This window comes from Castor canadensis, chromosome 1 (assembly GCF_047511655.1).
Source record: "Castor canadensis chromosome 1, mCasCan1.hap1v2, whole genome shotgun sequence".
NCBI lineage: Eukaryota > Metazoa > Chordata > Mammalia > Rodentia > Castoridae > Castor > Castor canadensis.
The window spans coordinates 11,997,604-12,013,072 of NC_133386.1; the positions used below are offsets into that span (position 1 = coordinate 11,997,604).

The 15,469-nt window shown below is 45.5% G+C and overlaps 1 protein-coding gene across 7 annotated transcripts in view; it reads right to left on the bottom strand.

Annotated features, from left to right (window-relative positions):
* The window catches only part of Tiam2 (TIAM Rac1 associated GEF 2), a 247,951-nt gene that overhangs the window by 212,591 nt on the left and 19,891 nt on the right, over window positions 1-15,469 (bottom strand). For 6 of the 7 annotated variants that reach the window (XM_074071811.1, XM_074071833.1, XM_074071827.1 and 3 more), the window contains exon 1: window positions 923-1,144. The exons of the other annotated variant lie outside the window; for it this stretch is intronic. The gene's annotated coding sequence lies outside the window, so the exon portion shown is untranslated. Of the gene's footprint in view, window positions 1-922; window positions 1,145-15,469 lie in introns of those variants that run through there. 7 annotated transcript variants of the gene reach the window in all.

Genomic DNA, 15,469 nt, shown 5'->3' on the forward strand with positions numbered 1-15,469 from the left:
TTGGGGAACAGAAGGTAAAATGCGTGAAAAACTACTAGACGAGAACTCCAGAACCTTCACCGCAAAGGCAATAGAGGTCTTGTCGCGCGACCCAGTGAGAGTGTCACCAAGCGTCCTCTCGCGCCACCGCTGCAGAACACAGCAGGAAAACCTCCCCGGAGAGGAATTATCTGCAGGATCAAGCAGCCTCGCCATCCCCAACCGTAAATAAAGTCACCCTATTTTTCCAGTTTTCTTTTTTTAAGTAGGAGGTGACATGGAAGCACATCAGTTCTAAGTGCGTTTCTCAAAAGATAAAAACACCCGGCGCAGTGCTGCTCACATGCTCCACGGCGGCCGTCAGCAATACGCTGGGGAAAAGGGGCTCTTTTCTTCCTACATTGATTTTGGTAAGTATGATCCGCCAGGAACACAACGTGACGGCTTTCAGAGACAACTGGCACCTCGGCCCCCCAGGAGCAGCGCCCGCGTCTACACCCGCGGGGCGGAGGGGTGGGGACTCGCGGCGGGCGCTGCCCTGGGCGCCCGGGACAGCTCGGCCTGCGCCAGGACCTGGGGGCGCGTCGCCTCCTCCCTCCCGGGATGGGGCAGGACGTCCCACACGCGTCTCCGATGCGTCCGCGCCGCACTGGGTGGAGGGGAGAAGGGGACTTCGCCTCGGCGCCGTCTGGAAAGTGTTAGTCGTCCCCCACCCCGGGCCGGGCTGCGCGCGGAGAACCGGATGGCAGGCACACGAGCGCTGCCACCCTCGGGGACAGGGTGTGAGGGCCGCGCCTGCAGCGGCGCCCTCATTTCGCCCCAAAGACAGCAGAATGGAAAGAGGGCTGCCCACCGAGGGGCAGGGGGCAGCCCAAGGGTCCCGAGAGCCCGGCGGAGGCGCCACAGTGGTGCAGCGCCGTCCCCGCCCCGCGGCGCCCCTTACCTCGGGTCTAGCACCAGACACTGTGCAGGCGGTCGCGTCCGGTTATGCGCGCCCCTCAGCGTGAGTCCCGGCGGGGACGCCCGGCGGAGTTGGAGAAGTTTCGGGGGTCACTTTGTTCTCCGCCTGGCCGAGCGCTGTGCGCCTGAGGCAGTCAAGGTTGCCCCGGCCCTGCGCGCACCGCCAGGGAGCCCAGAACCGCCGCTGCACCTTTCTCTCGGGCCGCTCGCCCCGCCCCGCCCCGCCCTCAGAGCCACGCCCACACACGCCCCTGACCGCCCAGGTCCCGCCCCCGTCCCCCCACCCCCAGCCTACTAGGCCCACACCCCGCCGCCCGCCGTGCGCTGTGGTGGCGACCTTCTCCCCGGGGCCGTCTTTGGAACCTCCCAACTAACAAGAATAACGCGGCGACTTGGAGACAGCAAACTGGCTACTCTGCCCGAGACTGCAGATTGCAGTGCGCAAATAAATCCTGCCCCTTCCCCAACTAGTTTGCAGCAAAGACCACGTTTTCCTAAAATCCCACCAAGGACCAAGACATCCCCTCTTAAAAGATGTGACACGTGGAGATGGCTTAAAGACGGAGGGGACAGTTAGGTGGGGACCAGAGTCCAAAATTTGTGGAATTCCCGGGTACAGAGGCCCCCTGGTGATAAAGCTTAACCAGGTTAAGCGGGGCTTATTAGGGACCGAATGACCCAATATGTGGTCATTGCGTGACCCCGTGTGCCCAGCTGAGGAAAGGGTGGGGAAGCTGAGAAGCAGGCGTGCAGGCTGTCTGGGATGCTACAACAACTGTTTTGTCCTGTACCGCCAGGCTGTACCTTGGAGAAGGGAGGGAAGGGAAGATAGACTAAAAATGTTCCTGTTATTCTCCAAGAAGCAGGCGCCAAGGCAGGACTGGCTGTGGAACTAAACGGCAAGGGAGCCTGGGAGAGAGCCAGACATTGTGCGAATGTGACCCCAAGTGAAAGAGAGAGGGAAGCAAGTATCCTAACCTTCCATGGCTCAAAACCATCAGAGTTGTGCAGCCAGTTACTAGGATCCAGGACCTGGAGTCTCCTTGGACTGTCCTGGGAGGGGCTGTGTGCCATGGGCACAATGGCAGTGCTGAATTTCGGAGCACACAGTTCTGTGAGGAGCACTCACATTCTCAAAGCTGCCGATGCTCTAAAAGACAAGGTTCCAATTTTCCCACAGTGGAACTTACAGTTTTAAACTCCTACGGGTCTGTTGATTTCTGTGCACACTGAGCTAGTGGTGCTGGATCATTCCCACCAAATTCCTGCATCTATGGCTGTGCCTAGGGAAAATCCTCCACACTCCACTTACTCTTCTCTACTTAATTCCAAAATCTTCCAAGGCACTTCTCCTTAGCATGGCACTTCTTTCACAGACCTCCCACCCTGGGATAACTTATTGAATGTGTTTATTTTTCTTGCTTACTGAATTGCATTTTCACACTGTTTTAATATGTTTATTTTTCTGATTCTGAAAGTAATGTTTGTTGCACAAACTTAGAAAAATATTTATGACCCAGATGGCTTCAACTCCCCCAGTCTTGTAGAGACAACTTCCCTTGAGAGCCAACTAACCAGCTGGAGCTCACATCCCCTGTGCATCAGTCTGGGTCCAATCAAGAGAGAGATGCCACACAACAATTGAAACAGTGAAAGTTTAATACAAAGAATTATTGAGCGCTAGAGGAGTGGCTCAAGTGGTAGAGTACTTGCCTAGCAAGTGCAAGGCACTGAGTTCAAACCCTAGTACTGCCAAAAAAAAAAAAAAAGAAGTATTGACAGTAATGGGATTTGGAGTAAAGAGAGATTGAGTAGTAAGAAGTAAAGAGAAATCAAAAGAAAATAGGACTGCAAAAATTTGAGAAGCAGTCACTACCCCTAGGGCTGAGATAAAGCACTCTGGGTGAGTCTTCCTTTTCCCCTGGGGCTGAGGTACAGATTCTATTAGAGAGGGCACATTGAATGGCTCGGTAAATAGTAGAGATATTAGTATAGTGTCATGCCAATGGAACCTGTTGGAAATCCACCCTTCCTTCAGGAAATGGGAAAGCTGTTCCTGGGCAGTGCCTCATGGAAGCACTTCACAAAAGCACCTGAAGGGTGGGGTTCCAGAAGAGGCTTATGCCTCTGGGCACTCCTAGGGAAATGCTCCCAGCAGGAGCCTGCCTAGCAGAAGTGCAGCCACCAGAAGACAAAACTCTGTCTCCAGGGCTGGAATGCCTGCTTTGCAAGTGTGAGGCTCTCCAAGCAATATGCTCCCCCATCTCCTACAGGCAATGCTTAACAGCAAGACAGCAGACAAAGGCAATTATTAAAGGGCCCAGACCCACTGTTATAGAGAAGGCAAAAAGGGTGAACTTAGGGCTGAGAGGCAATGAGTTGACAACTGGTGCACTATGTAACCCTTGAAAGTCAAGGTATTGTCCAGTTTCCTCTTCCCAAATCTTCCAGTACGTTCAAGATGAATGCCAGCTTTCTCCCTGGATAGTTTCACTTCAGTGGGGTATAAGACTCCTCTTCCAACTCCTCACAGTACAGATATCGCAAAACTAGGAGATTCAACAAAATTTGACAGAAGCCTTAGGGGAACAGAAGGGAATTACAGAAGGGAAAATAAAAAAGTTAAAGCCAAATAATAGTTCTGAAGATGTAAAAACATTCATGGAGCTCCCTGAAGGTCACCTCTCTCCCTAGCCTGGGCCCCAGCAGGGAAGCAGAAAGAAAAGGTGCAGCCCTGTGCCCCCACTGGAGTTCAAGTTGCTATGTCATCAGGGCCCAGAAGAAAATAAACAAAAATTTTCTCATCTTCACTATCAGTCATGCTCCATTATATAAAAAAAATCATCTGTGGAGCTGGCAGAGAGGCTCAGGCAGTAAGCGCACCTGCCTAGCAAACCCGAGGCCCTGAGTTCAAAACCCAGTGTCATCTGTGCAGATGCAGTTCTGTCAGTAAAAATGAACAGTCAAGTCATGTTAGGAAGATAAATTTAACTCCAGAACCTTACTTACTCATTTAATAATCCATTTATTGAATTTCTATTCAACCCTGGCACTCATAGCAGGCAGTAGGGATAAATCTGTGTAACATTACAGTCAGAGGGAGATAGTAAACAAATAATCTTACAAAAAGTTATTCATTACCTCTTACAAATGCTGTGCAGATCTAGAGAGTATAACACAGGGTGAATATCCCTTATTTGAAATGCTTGGGGCCAGAAGTGTTTTAGATTTCAGATTTTTTTTCAGATTTTGGAATATCTGCATATACCTGAGCTATCTTGGGAACGGGACCCAAGTCTAAACATAAAATGTGTGCAATTCCAGGACTGCATAATGTTCCACTGGAGATTCTGGCCCCAAAAGACTGAGCCAATAGCTTCAACAAACAAGTCATCCTTCTCCTGAGTTCTACCTCAAAAAGTTTCCTGAATGCACCTGCTTTGCACTAAACATTCTTTGGAGTGATTGCTTTTTGCTCTCTTTCCTTTCTTTCACAGCACCTGAAAGAAGAGAGTTTTCTTGCCATTGTAAACTCTGCATCAGCTGAAGAGGAGATATCACACAGGCACACATCCACACAATGTGGAAAATCATTGCCTTTAACCCCTGTCTCCTAGGAGTTCAATGTAGAGGGCAGCGGGATCTTAGCGTTGGTTCCTCCTACTGAGAGCATTTCTATTTCATAAGACCCTAGAAGGGATACAGGCTAACATGCAGTCTCCCACTCCCATGCCCAGGATCTAGGAAATAGGCAGCCTGTACTGACTCCAGTCCAGCCAGCCATCCAGCACATAGTAGCTCTGCCAATAGATCAGGCTAATTTTGGAGAAGTTGAGATTTCTAGAGCAGGCTTTCCAAGGAAGACCTCATTCTCCTTTCTGCAGATCACTTGGCCAAATAACAAATGGGTCTTTCTGCTGGTTGGTCAGGAACATACATGATTCACTTCACTGTCTGTGTAAAGTCCCTGAAAGAAAGAAGTAGGCTTGATCAGAGTTCCACAAAAGCTAATTTTAGTCCCAAATTTCATCACTACCCATTGCCTTCAAATCATTTGTGTGTGTGTGTGTGCATGTGTGTGCACAAGGATGTGCAAGAATTATCTTTTCTTTCTGTTGGATTTATTGTACACTTTTCCTTCCCACTCTCAAGTCAGTGGGCATCTAATTTGCATATCTCTGAAGGAATACTGAAAATCAAAAGCCATCTTGTAGTATACTATAATTGTTTAGATGACTGCTCAAGACTCAGAAAATCTTTCCTGCCAGGGCCGTACCATCCCCATCCCATCTCTGCTGGAAAGTATTTCCAAACAGACAGTAGTCCTCAGTGCTCCCCAGGAAGCAAATTATTTTTAAATTCTTATAAACGGGTTCTGAGTGGGGAAGTCCAAGTTGCTCATGCACTAGCCTGGCTCCTGTGAAGCCCATATGAGACAGCCTGCAGTGCACTGAAAGATTTAAATTTGGACTTCACCCTCAAAAGATAAATCCTAGAAAAAAAAATCACCTGTGGCATTGATTAAACTGATGAAGTGATACTAAAGTTTGTTTTCTTTTTAATAATTTATGAAATTAGCCTGATGAACACATCTGAAATTGTAAAAGTTAATGTTTTCTAGATCTAAACTATGTACATATTACAATGCTAAATTAAAGATGGCCAGTCGACTTACTGTGAAATGCAAACTTACAAAATGCCAGCACACTTTTTCTCTCAAACTTCTACTTTTCCACTTCCCTGGTCCCATTAACATTCTTGGCCTTAGTCAAAGCCTTCTCTGGTTGGACTCTCCCTGAATTCCTTTCACTTCCTCCCAGGCCTATCCATTTATGGCTAGTCATTTCCACTCTGCCTCCCACTATGCATACTGTCTTCCTAACTTTCTGCTATATAAATAAAAATATTTATTACTATTGAAAGTGTTGGGTTTTCGATATCACTTCTAAAGCTGATAGGAGGGGAGGGAAAACAAGTACTACTTCTGCTTGCTGACAAAGATAAATTGAGTCACATTGAAGCTGCTGGCATGGTGCCATCTGGTGTACAGATGTGAGTTTGAGAAGGGAAGTAATTTTTTAAATTAAATTACTGAGAGGATGGACTTCAGCCAGCATGTTAGAATTAGCAGCTTTTACCTGAGTAAAAGAGCTGTGAAATCTGTTCAGGTGTACTGGTGAGTGGTTGAATAGGTGTACACTATCATGTTTTTCCTCAAAAAGTGTCATGGTTTCCTGGTGCTATTTATTTGGGGAATTTGTTTCAAAGGTAGGGTATTAAATAAATTAAACCTGAACTTGACCTCATATTTATATGACTTCAAATTTCTTCTTGGTTTAGTATAGGTTAAAAGAAAAAAAAGGCTCGGGGTGTCACATAATTATAGGAAATAGACATCAAAACTCTCATATATACATGTTCATGTGAAGTGAGTACATATGCATGTCAATCCACACGGTTATTGTTCTTTCTGTTTCTTAAAGGACCTTTACAAATTCTAGTACTAGAGAGGTAAATGGCATCACACAGAAGAAAAATCCCATTTTAAGATTTTATGTCTTGGTATATAACATATATACATATTGAACTGGGTGCTGGTGGCTCACACCTGTAATCCCAGCTACTTAGGAGGCAAAGACCTGGAGGATAGCGGTTCAAAGCCAGTCTGGGCAAATAGTTCATGAGACCCTATCTTGAAAAAAATTCATCACAAAAAAGGGCTGGTGGAGTGGCTCAAGATGTATGCCCTGAGTTCAAACCCCAGTACCACAAAATACATAGACGTATGTATGTACACACATATACATATTGAATTAACAAATTAATTAATGAATTATTATTTTAAATTGGAGCAACAAATACCTTGAACTTAGTACTACTGTTTGCTTTTTACCCAAACTTTCTTTTTTTTTTTTTTCATTTTTCTTTTATTATTCATATGTGCATACAAGGCTTGGTTCATTTCTCCCCCCTGCCCCCACCCCCTCCCTTACCACCCACTCTGCCCCCTCCCTCTCCCCCCCCCAATACCCAGCAGAAACTATTTTGCCCTTATTTCTAATTTTGTTGTAGAGAGAGTATAAGCAATAATAGGAAGGAACAAGAGTTTTTGCTGGTTGAGATAAGGATAGCTATACAGGGCATTGACTCATATTGATTTCCTGTGCGTGGGTGTTACCTTCTAGGTTAATTCTTTTTGATCTAACCTTTTCTCTAGTACCTGTTCCCCTTTTCCTATTGGCCTCAGTTGCTTTAAGGTATCTGCTTTATTACCCAAACTTTCTAATTATAACTTTAAGTAAGCCACAAATATTAAAAATTAAAAGTTAATGAGCAGGGTGTGGGTGGCTGCCTAGCAAGCGTGAGGCCCTGAGTTCAAACCCCAGTGATGCAAAAAAAAAAAAAAAATTCAAAGTGAAGTCTTTAAATTAAATATAGTTTTCTGTAGGACTGGCTAAAAAGTGAGATTTGTATCATGGCATTACAAAGAATGGTTTTCCACAAAACTTATTAAAATAAATTTTGACATTAAAATGTTCTCTTCCAAATTATTATAAAATTATCTGAAGTTAGATTAGAGAACTCTTTCTACCCACAATGTTCCCATTATTCTATCAAGAGTTTTAAAACTCTTTTCTTTCTACCAACCTTTAAAGGGAAAGGAAGGAGGAAGGAATGGAGGAAAGTTGTCGTCTACTTTTTATGCCTCTAGAATAATCTGCTTCCTTCCTCACTCCAGCCATGGTTCCTTTCCCAGGATGGGACAGGGGAGCTATGCTTGCATATTTTATAAGCCTCCCTTGTCATTTTAGGATGAGCATCCCAGCAAACACATTTTCCCAAGTGGAATCCCCTGCTGAAAACAGAAGGCCTACTCTGCACAAGCAGCCCTGGGAAGGAGGCCCTCTCTCTCTTTCTCTGTCTGTCTCTTTCTCCCTGCTCTATCTCTGTCTCTCTCTCTCCTCTCCATCCATGCTAGCCTCCTGGGCTCAAGGGATCTTCCTGCCATGGCCTCCCAAGCAGCTGGAACTACAGGTGCATATCACAGCACCCAACACAAGTGTAATCTTCTATAACGAGAAATGTTATTTATTTTTATTTGTGCTAGGGATGGAACCCAGGGCCTTACGTGAGCTAACCACTGAACCACACCCCTAGCCAAGGAAAGCGGAGGCATCCTTTCTGAAACTTCACTAGGAAATGCCACCACTCTAGAGCATTGTTAGTCTCCAGTCCCAAGGAGCAGACAGTGACACTCCAGCAGCCACCCTTCTGTTGCCACCTGCTCTCCCAGAGGTGCTGAGGACGTTCCAAGTTCACCTACTGGAGGAGGAAGCGGGTGAGAAGTCCCTCCTCTTTCCACTGAGATGAGGTAATGGGAAACAAGCCATTCTAAGAAGGTACTGAATGTATCTTGGAGTCTCCCCAGCATTGTCCCAGAAGCAAGATAAACAGAGGAGTGATTGACTTACTGTTAGCCTGCAGGCCTAGCAGCTTGGGCTAAAAATAAGAAAATGAACAAATGAGCAAGCCGAATATTTGAGGTCTCAGAGAAAGCCTCACAGCCTCACCAATCCCATCCCTCTTCCCCAGCTATGATGCCTGTAGAAAGTTACATGTTGCTCCTGCTTTATTGCCAATCCAATAGTTTCATCAGTATAAAAATACCAGTAAAGGGGTGCAGGGCATGATAGAGCACATCTGTAATCCCAGCACTCAGGAGGTGGCAGCAAGAGGATCTTCAGTTTGAGGCCAGCTGGGCTACATAGTGAGAAACACTGTCTCAAAAAAACAAAACAAATAAACAAAATACCAAGTGGAGGATGACCCCCCCCAAAAAAAAAAACCACCCCAAGTCTGTTAGGATACTGCATAGCTCACCTCCACTCCCCTTATAGGGCTGAACTTCACATTCAGTTTTCCATTCTGTTGTCCTCCCCTCCCCCATCCTACCTCAGTCAGACGCATCCCTATTTTCCACTCAGGTTTGAGGCTACCGTGACTTCTGCCCATCCCTCACCTTCAGCCTTCTCATTACCTCCTAAAGATCTACCGAGCCTCTCCACCTCTCCACAGTCACTCCTGACAGTTTTGCCCACACAGTGACAGCAAACACCAGGCCACCCTGACACAAATAAGGACCTAGAGAAAACGGCATGTCTGTGAAGCCTCCCACAGCCTGCTATCTGCTTCTGCAGCCTTATGACTGTTAGCTTCTTTACTGTCGCCCCCACCTCACCAAACACAGTGGGGCACAGGGTGGCCCAGCACCTGGAACGTCAGTGTGTGCTGCTGGTTCCTCTGCAGAGTGACTTCCCTCTCCTGCTTCACTGCTGCAGACACACTGTGCAATGCTCTGGTTGGTGGTGTGGTGCTGGCTGCTTTGTCCCGGGGTGAGAACCTATTTCGGTTTTTTCCTTTGTCATTTTAGGCTCCTCCTCTCTGCCATATTTATCATAATGGGATTCTGAAAAGTCCCTTTTCCCTCTTTTTCTGGGAGCTGACCTTCCATAACTCACCCTCATGCCTCAGGTTGGTGGGTTTCTTTAGCTGAGCGTGGAGTTAAGAAGCAAGGTCAGAACTCTTGATTCAACTCTGTCCTCTCTGGTTACTCTGTGCCTCCCAGGAGAGGTCACACAGGTATAACAGAGGCACCTGTTCCATTAACAACCCGACCCCTCCTCTGCTGCCACATCACTGGCATTCACTCATGTGTGATTCCACTAGGAAACACACTGGCTGGGGGTGTGACTCAGTAGCAGAGGGGAGAGAAAGAGAGAGAGAGAGAAGAAAGAGAGGAGACAAAGGAGGAAACGGAGGAGGAAAAGTAGGAGAGAAGATGGAAGGAAAGAGGGAAGGAAGGAAACAATAAAAAAAAAGAATGAAATATTTATGAAGCTATGGTCATCACACATTTTCAGGGACAACAATGTAAGCGTAATGGAGGGTGAAGCCCGTGTGTGTGTGTGTGTGTGTGTGTGTGTGTGTGTGTGTGTGTGTGTGCGCGCTTCACTTTTTTCATTAGTTCTGTGACCTCTGGAAATGACTTAGGCGTCAGTGCCTCAGTTTCCTTTTGTGGGATACTAATCAAATTTACCTGATGGAATCGTAGGTGTACTTGGCCAAGCACACGACAAACACTATCTAAGAACGATGTAAGATAAAAGCAGCTGGGGATCTCTGTTGTCGAGGCTTTATTTGACGTTAGGGTCTTTTCAAACTTGAAGTGGCAGTGTTGGCTCCAACTGGTGAGAGGGCCTTGAATGCTTTCTGATAGGCAACTGATCTCCAAATTCATATTAACAACATGACTCTGGATCACTATGGGGGAACAAGTCAGTTTGGGCACAAAACTTGCACTTCATGAAGAAACTCAACCAGTTAATCACAGAGGGAGAGCAAACTCAGACTGAGTCTGGACTAACAGTCGCAAGTGTTTACCCTGTGCCAAGCATTAGGCTCAATTCCTTAGGTAATTCACCTCATTTGCACCCTGTAACGCCTTCCTCCTAGTGGGGGGGGGGGAGTAATGTTGCCCCTTTCAGACTAGAAGTCACCTGCTGGCAGTCACAGAGCTAGTGGCCAGCTGACGCCAGAGTGGCTGGACCTGACTACAAGTCACATAGAGAAGCTAGGGCTCTTCGCTTATTCACAAACTCCTTTCTGCTTTGAAAATGTACTTCAAGATTTCCAGGTTAATGATTCCTGTTACTATGTGGATGTTTATTACATCTGGGCTGTTGATGACCATGATGATCTAGCTGGAGGCCAAACAGGGAAGCTTGTCCCTCAGTTTCCCTGGTCCCAGGCTAGAAACCATACAATAACAACTGCTGGCTGTGGCTAAGAGCTTAAGTTGTGAACTTTCTTGGTGGGGATATCTGTGCTTTAATTGAAAAACTGACGATACCCCCGACAAGCAGAGGAATGAAGATGAACAGTGGAATCAAAGATCCTCTTATGAATGATAAAGGCAAGTTTGGGGAGGAGGAGGTCTCCTGGTACCCTTCCGTCACCCAGACAGACAGCCCTTGATGACACACATCGATGTGAGAAGATCCTGTAAGTGCGTGGGGTAATTTCAGCAAGTCCCTTCCTGGTGCGATCTTGGCCTGAGTAATTTTCTTCTGCGAAGAACACAGGGCTGTACTGTGTCTCTATTTCCTAGGTCAATGTACGGTCTGACTCAAGCCAGTCTCAGCTAGTTCAAGCAAACCAGAACCAGAACAGCAAAGGCTGCACCCTGAACGTGGTTGTACTGAGGTGCATAAGGCAATGGGTACTTAAGTGTACAGAAGCCTGGGGAATTTCCAAAATGAGAGAGACAAGTCAGCTCACTGCGTGGACAGGGGGTCATGGGGATCCAGACGTGACACAGAAGGTCATCCTCGTAAGAAAAATAAAAGTTCAAAGCCAGTGTTAAAAAAAAAAAAGGAACATAAAAGGGGACCTAGAGGAAGGGGGGCAGCAAGAGATGGGAGGGGGAAAGAGAGAGCAAGGGGCAGGAAATATGACTGAAGTACATCGTATGCAAAGGTCATAAGGAAACCCACTTTTTAAAAGCTGCAAGAAAGATTAAAAGGGGGGATAAGAAAGAGTAATGGGGGTAAATATGATCAAGTATATTATGTGCATATATGGAAATATCACAGTGAAACCCCTTACACTGTACAATTAATGTGTGCTAATAAAACATACCCCCAAAAATTCACTAAAGAATAAAAGCCTGAGGAATGTGAAGCTAGGCACAGAAACATAATTTTCCATAACTGAATTCAACTCAGTCCACCAGCCCCCATTTCCAGCTAGTTCTATATTAGTTTGCCATGAGCTGCTGTAATAAATTACAGCCAACTAGATGGCTTTCTCTGAGGCTCTAGGGAAACTGTGCCGTGCTTTTCCCTTAGCTCCTGGCAGTCCTCAGTGTTCCGCGGTCACATGATCACTACCGGCTCTGCCTCTGTCACATTCTACTCTCTGTGCGTCTGCATTTGTTTCTTCTGTGTATCTGTATTTCTTCTCTCTGTGTATCTCTTCTCATGACACCAGTGCTATTGACTTAAGACGCACTCTAACAACCTCATCTTACCTTGATTACATCTGCAAATACGCTATTTCCAAATGAGGTCACATTCACAGGCAGGAGGGTTAAGATTTCAGTATATATTTGGTGGGGGTGCAGAGGAAGTAATTCAACCCATTAATGCCACCAGCTAAATTCAGCCCTATCCAGTTGAAAACTCATTTATTCACAGCTGCCAATTCAGGATTCCCTTCTGTTTTAACCCTTCTCTCCAGGAGGCAGTGTCATGTCGGGTGAATGAGGCATTCTTAAGAACTAGGACAAGACTGCCTGAATGTCAGGAATATCTGGTTGGCAGACTTGTCCTGGTCCTTCCTTTAGTCCATCCTGCCTGGATGTGGGCATCAATCTTGATCTTCATAGTAAATGAACCCCAACATGGACTCCGAGCAATAGACCCCACTGATGTGTCATTAACCCCAAAGTGGACCCCCAGACATAGGATCGCATGAATATGTCCTCTTCATCTCAGCACAGAGGTCTCTTCTAGTGTCCTTCAGCAGAGCTTGAAGGACAGACAGGATTTAAAAGCCCCCTCCCCAGCACTTGGGGTAAACAAGACCAAAGAGTTGTACTCTGGCTCTTAATCTAGCCCTGGCTCTTATCTTTCCTTTTTAACAACTAGTAGTCAATTTATTAAAATAGTTGACTTAGGCTTCTGCAGCCACGATGTCAACTTCAGCTGCAGGCTCAGTACTGATGGAAGAAGTCTTCATAACAACCTGGAAGGACTGCACAAGTCCATGAGATGCTTATGGCTTCTCATCTGGAAAGGTCCTATGTCTTAGAACCTTCATCACAATCTGTTTGTCTTGTAGTGATTCTCAGAGTCTTGATGGGTATCTGAACTGGTTCTCTCCCTTTGAGATTCTTTGACTCTGCCCCACTGAGCAGGTCAGCACACACATCTCCAGGGATTTAACATTGCAACCTCTAACAAAAGTATAATTTGGTGAATTTCCATCTCTGGTTCCACAGGTGTCTTTACAGTATCTTTAAAAGATAGGCATGGCTGAGCATGGTGATTCATGCTTGTAATCCCAGCCCTCAGAGGCTGATGCAGGAGGATACTGAGTTCAGGGCCAGCCAAGGCTACAATGTAAGACCCCATCTCAAGAAGCAAAACAAAATAAATAAACAATAACAAAAAAGCCATGGCTCTGGTATGGTTTTCTGACCGACCCATTTCTTGACATTCTGCAGCACCCAGAACCCAACCAGACTGACTGTGTATTCTTCTAAAAGACAGGGTCTTGCTTTATAACCCAGGCTGGCCTTGAACTCATGATTATCCTGCCTCAACCTCCTAAGTGCTGGTGTTATAGATGTGTACTACTATACTGGTAAAAATGTTTCTTTTTTTTTCTTTTCCTTTCCTTTCTTTTCTAAGTTCTCTGCTCCACTGGATGGGGGCCTCACAGGACTAATCCTGAGGCTATTGCTTTGGGATCCCCAAACTTATCCCTCATTCATTGTATCTGTATCCCCATGAACAAGGCCCAAGAGCCATAGGACACAGCAGCTGTATACACTCTTCTCATCCTCTCATCCTGCTCCCTCTCCTGTCCCAATCCAGAAGTTTACACATGTGTGCACCCGCAGGAAGTCACCCATGCTTCTCCATCCTACCACATTCGTTTGAAATACTAAATGACAGTCTCTTGTGAATTTATCCTTCTGAAGACACAGGAACAACTTAGATTGGATCAACTTATACAATGTCGGAATCCAGATAACATATTAAGAAACACAATTCATATGTTTGGGAGTCATCAAAGACCCCAGACTCTGAGGTCTCAGATAAAAATCCCAGCCCAGCATTCAGCTTCCTATTCCCTCTGGGCACTTGCCATCAGCTAAGCTTCAAGACACTCAGAGAAAAAGATGTCTGTAATAACTACATCCATAAAAGTCTGTCATTCTGAATATGTATAGAACTGTGGCAAATGAATTAATAAAAAAGTAAGCCATTGCAATTGAAAGAGACTAGTTATTGTTGAAAAGAAGATATCTGAATAGCTAACACACATATGAAAAGGTGTTCTACCTCATCAGCCACCAAGAAGATAAAAACTAACACCACAAAGAGACTCCACTACATACCCCCCAGATGGCTAGAACTGAAAACAAGGACAATTCAAAGTGCGTGTGACTGTGTCTATGTCTCTTAAATTGCTGTTGGGAGCATAAATTTATAGTCATTTGTACATTTAGAAAAACTTGGTCAGTAACCACTAACACTGAACAGAGGCAACAGAAGCTTTATAAATGTGCATTGCTGTGCATAAGACTGCTTATAGCATCGTGATTTGCAGTAGCCCAAACAAGGAACAGCCAAAATCTCCTTCAACTGTCAGATGGAGAAATACACTGAGGGTTATTCATACCATGAACCGTACATATCACAGCAATTGCACCACCTCCTCTGTGGATCTCAGAGCCACCATGCTGAGCGAAAATCCAGGCACAATGTATTAAGTCCTAAAGTTCAAATACAGGTGAAATTAGCCTATGATGCAGGCCACAGGCTAGTGGCTGCCTTTGCCAGGAGGGGAACTTATGTTCTATTTCTTGAGCTGGAATGTGGTCGTACAAGGAAGTGTTCACCTGAGTCAATCCACAGAGCTCTGCCTTATGACCAGGACATTTGTCTGTGTTTAATAAAAATTATTATTAAACAAACCTTACTCACACACTTTTGGCATGGAAGGTTATAGCTTTCATGCACTTAGCCTTTGTATGAAATAGGGAATACAAATCACCAAGACTGGAACATTTTCCAGGTCTAAAGATAATAATGAAATACTCTGCCTGCGGCAAGACCTGCCCATGGATCACCTTTAACATGAAGGTTTTGGAGGAGCATTTGTAGCTGGGGCCATCTCCTCTGGCTGAGCTCCAGGCTTTGTTCAACTTACTCAGATATGAATTGTCTTTAATTCCTACTGTAGTCAATCAATAAAGTACCCTGAAAAAAAAAAATCAGGGTTCTTTTGTTCAACATGGAAAACACAAAGACAGCAAATTCCTCCTCATAACCCTGCCCAAGGCCCAGGGCCGTCACTCCAGACCTGATCCTCCACCACCTGGACTTCTGTTGTCTGTTGTGCCATGCATCACTTAGAAACCTCTTGGCGGGGAGGTTGTCTGCAGTCTTATAACACCTGAACACCATCTTGGAAACACAAACTGCAGAGTCTATAGAGAGGAACACTGCCTTGTCTTTCATTTCCTTTTCCTTTTTGCTTCTTTTGAGTGCTGCCTTCTTTGCCACAGTATCTTGAGTAAATAATTGCTCATAAATATCTGCAGTCAGATAGACAGCAACACATTTGTTCTTCCTGGCCTCCTGACGGGGTATGGGTGGGCACGAAATACAGGAATCGCCTGAAGTTATGGTTTAATCTTTTCAACAGAGGACCTTTTCATGTTCAAGTTTCTTAAGTC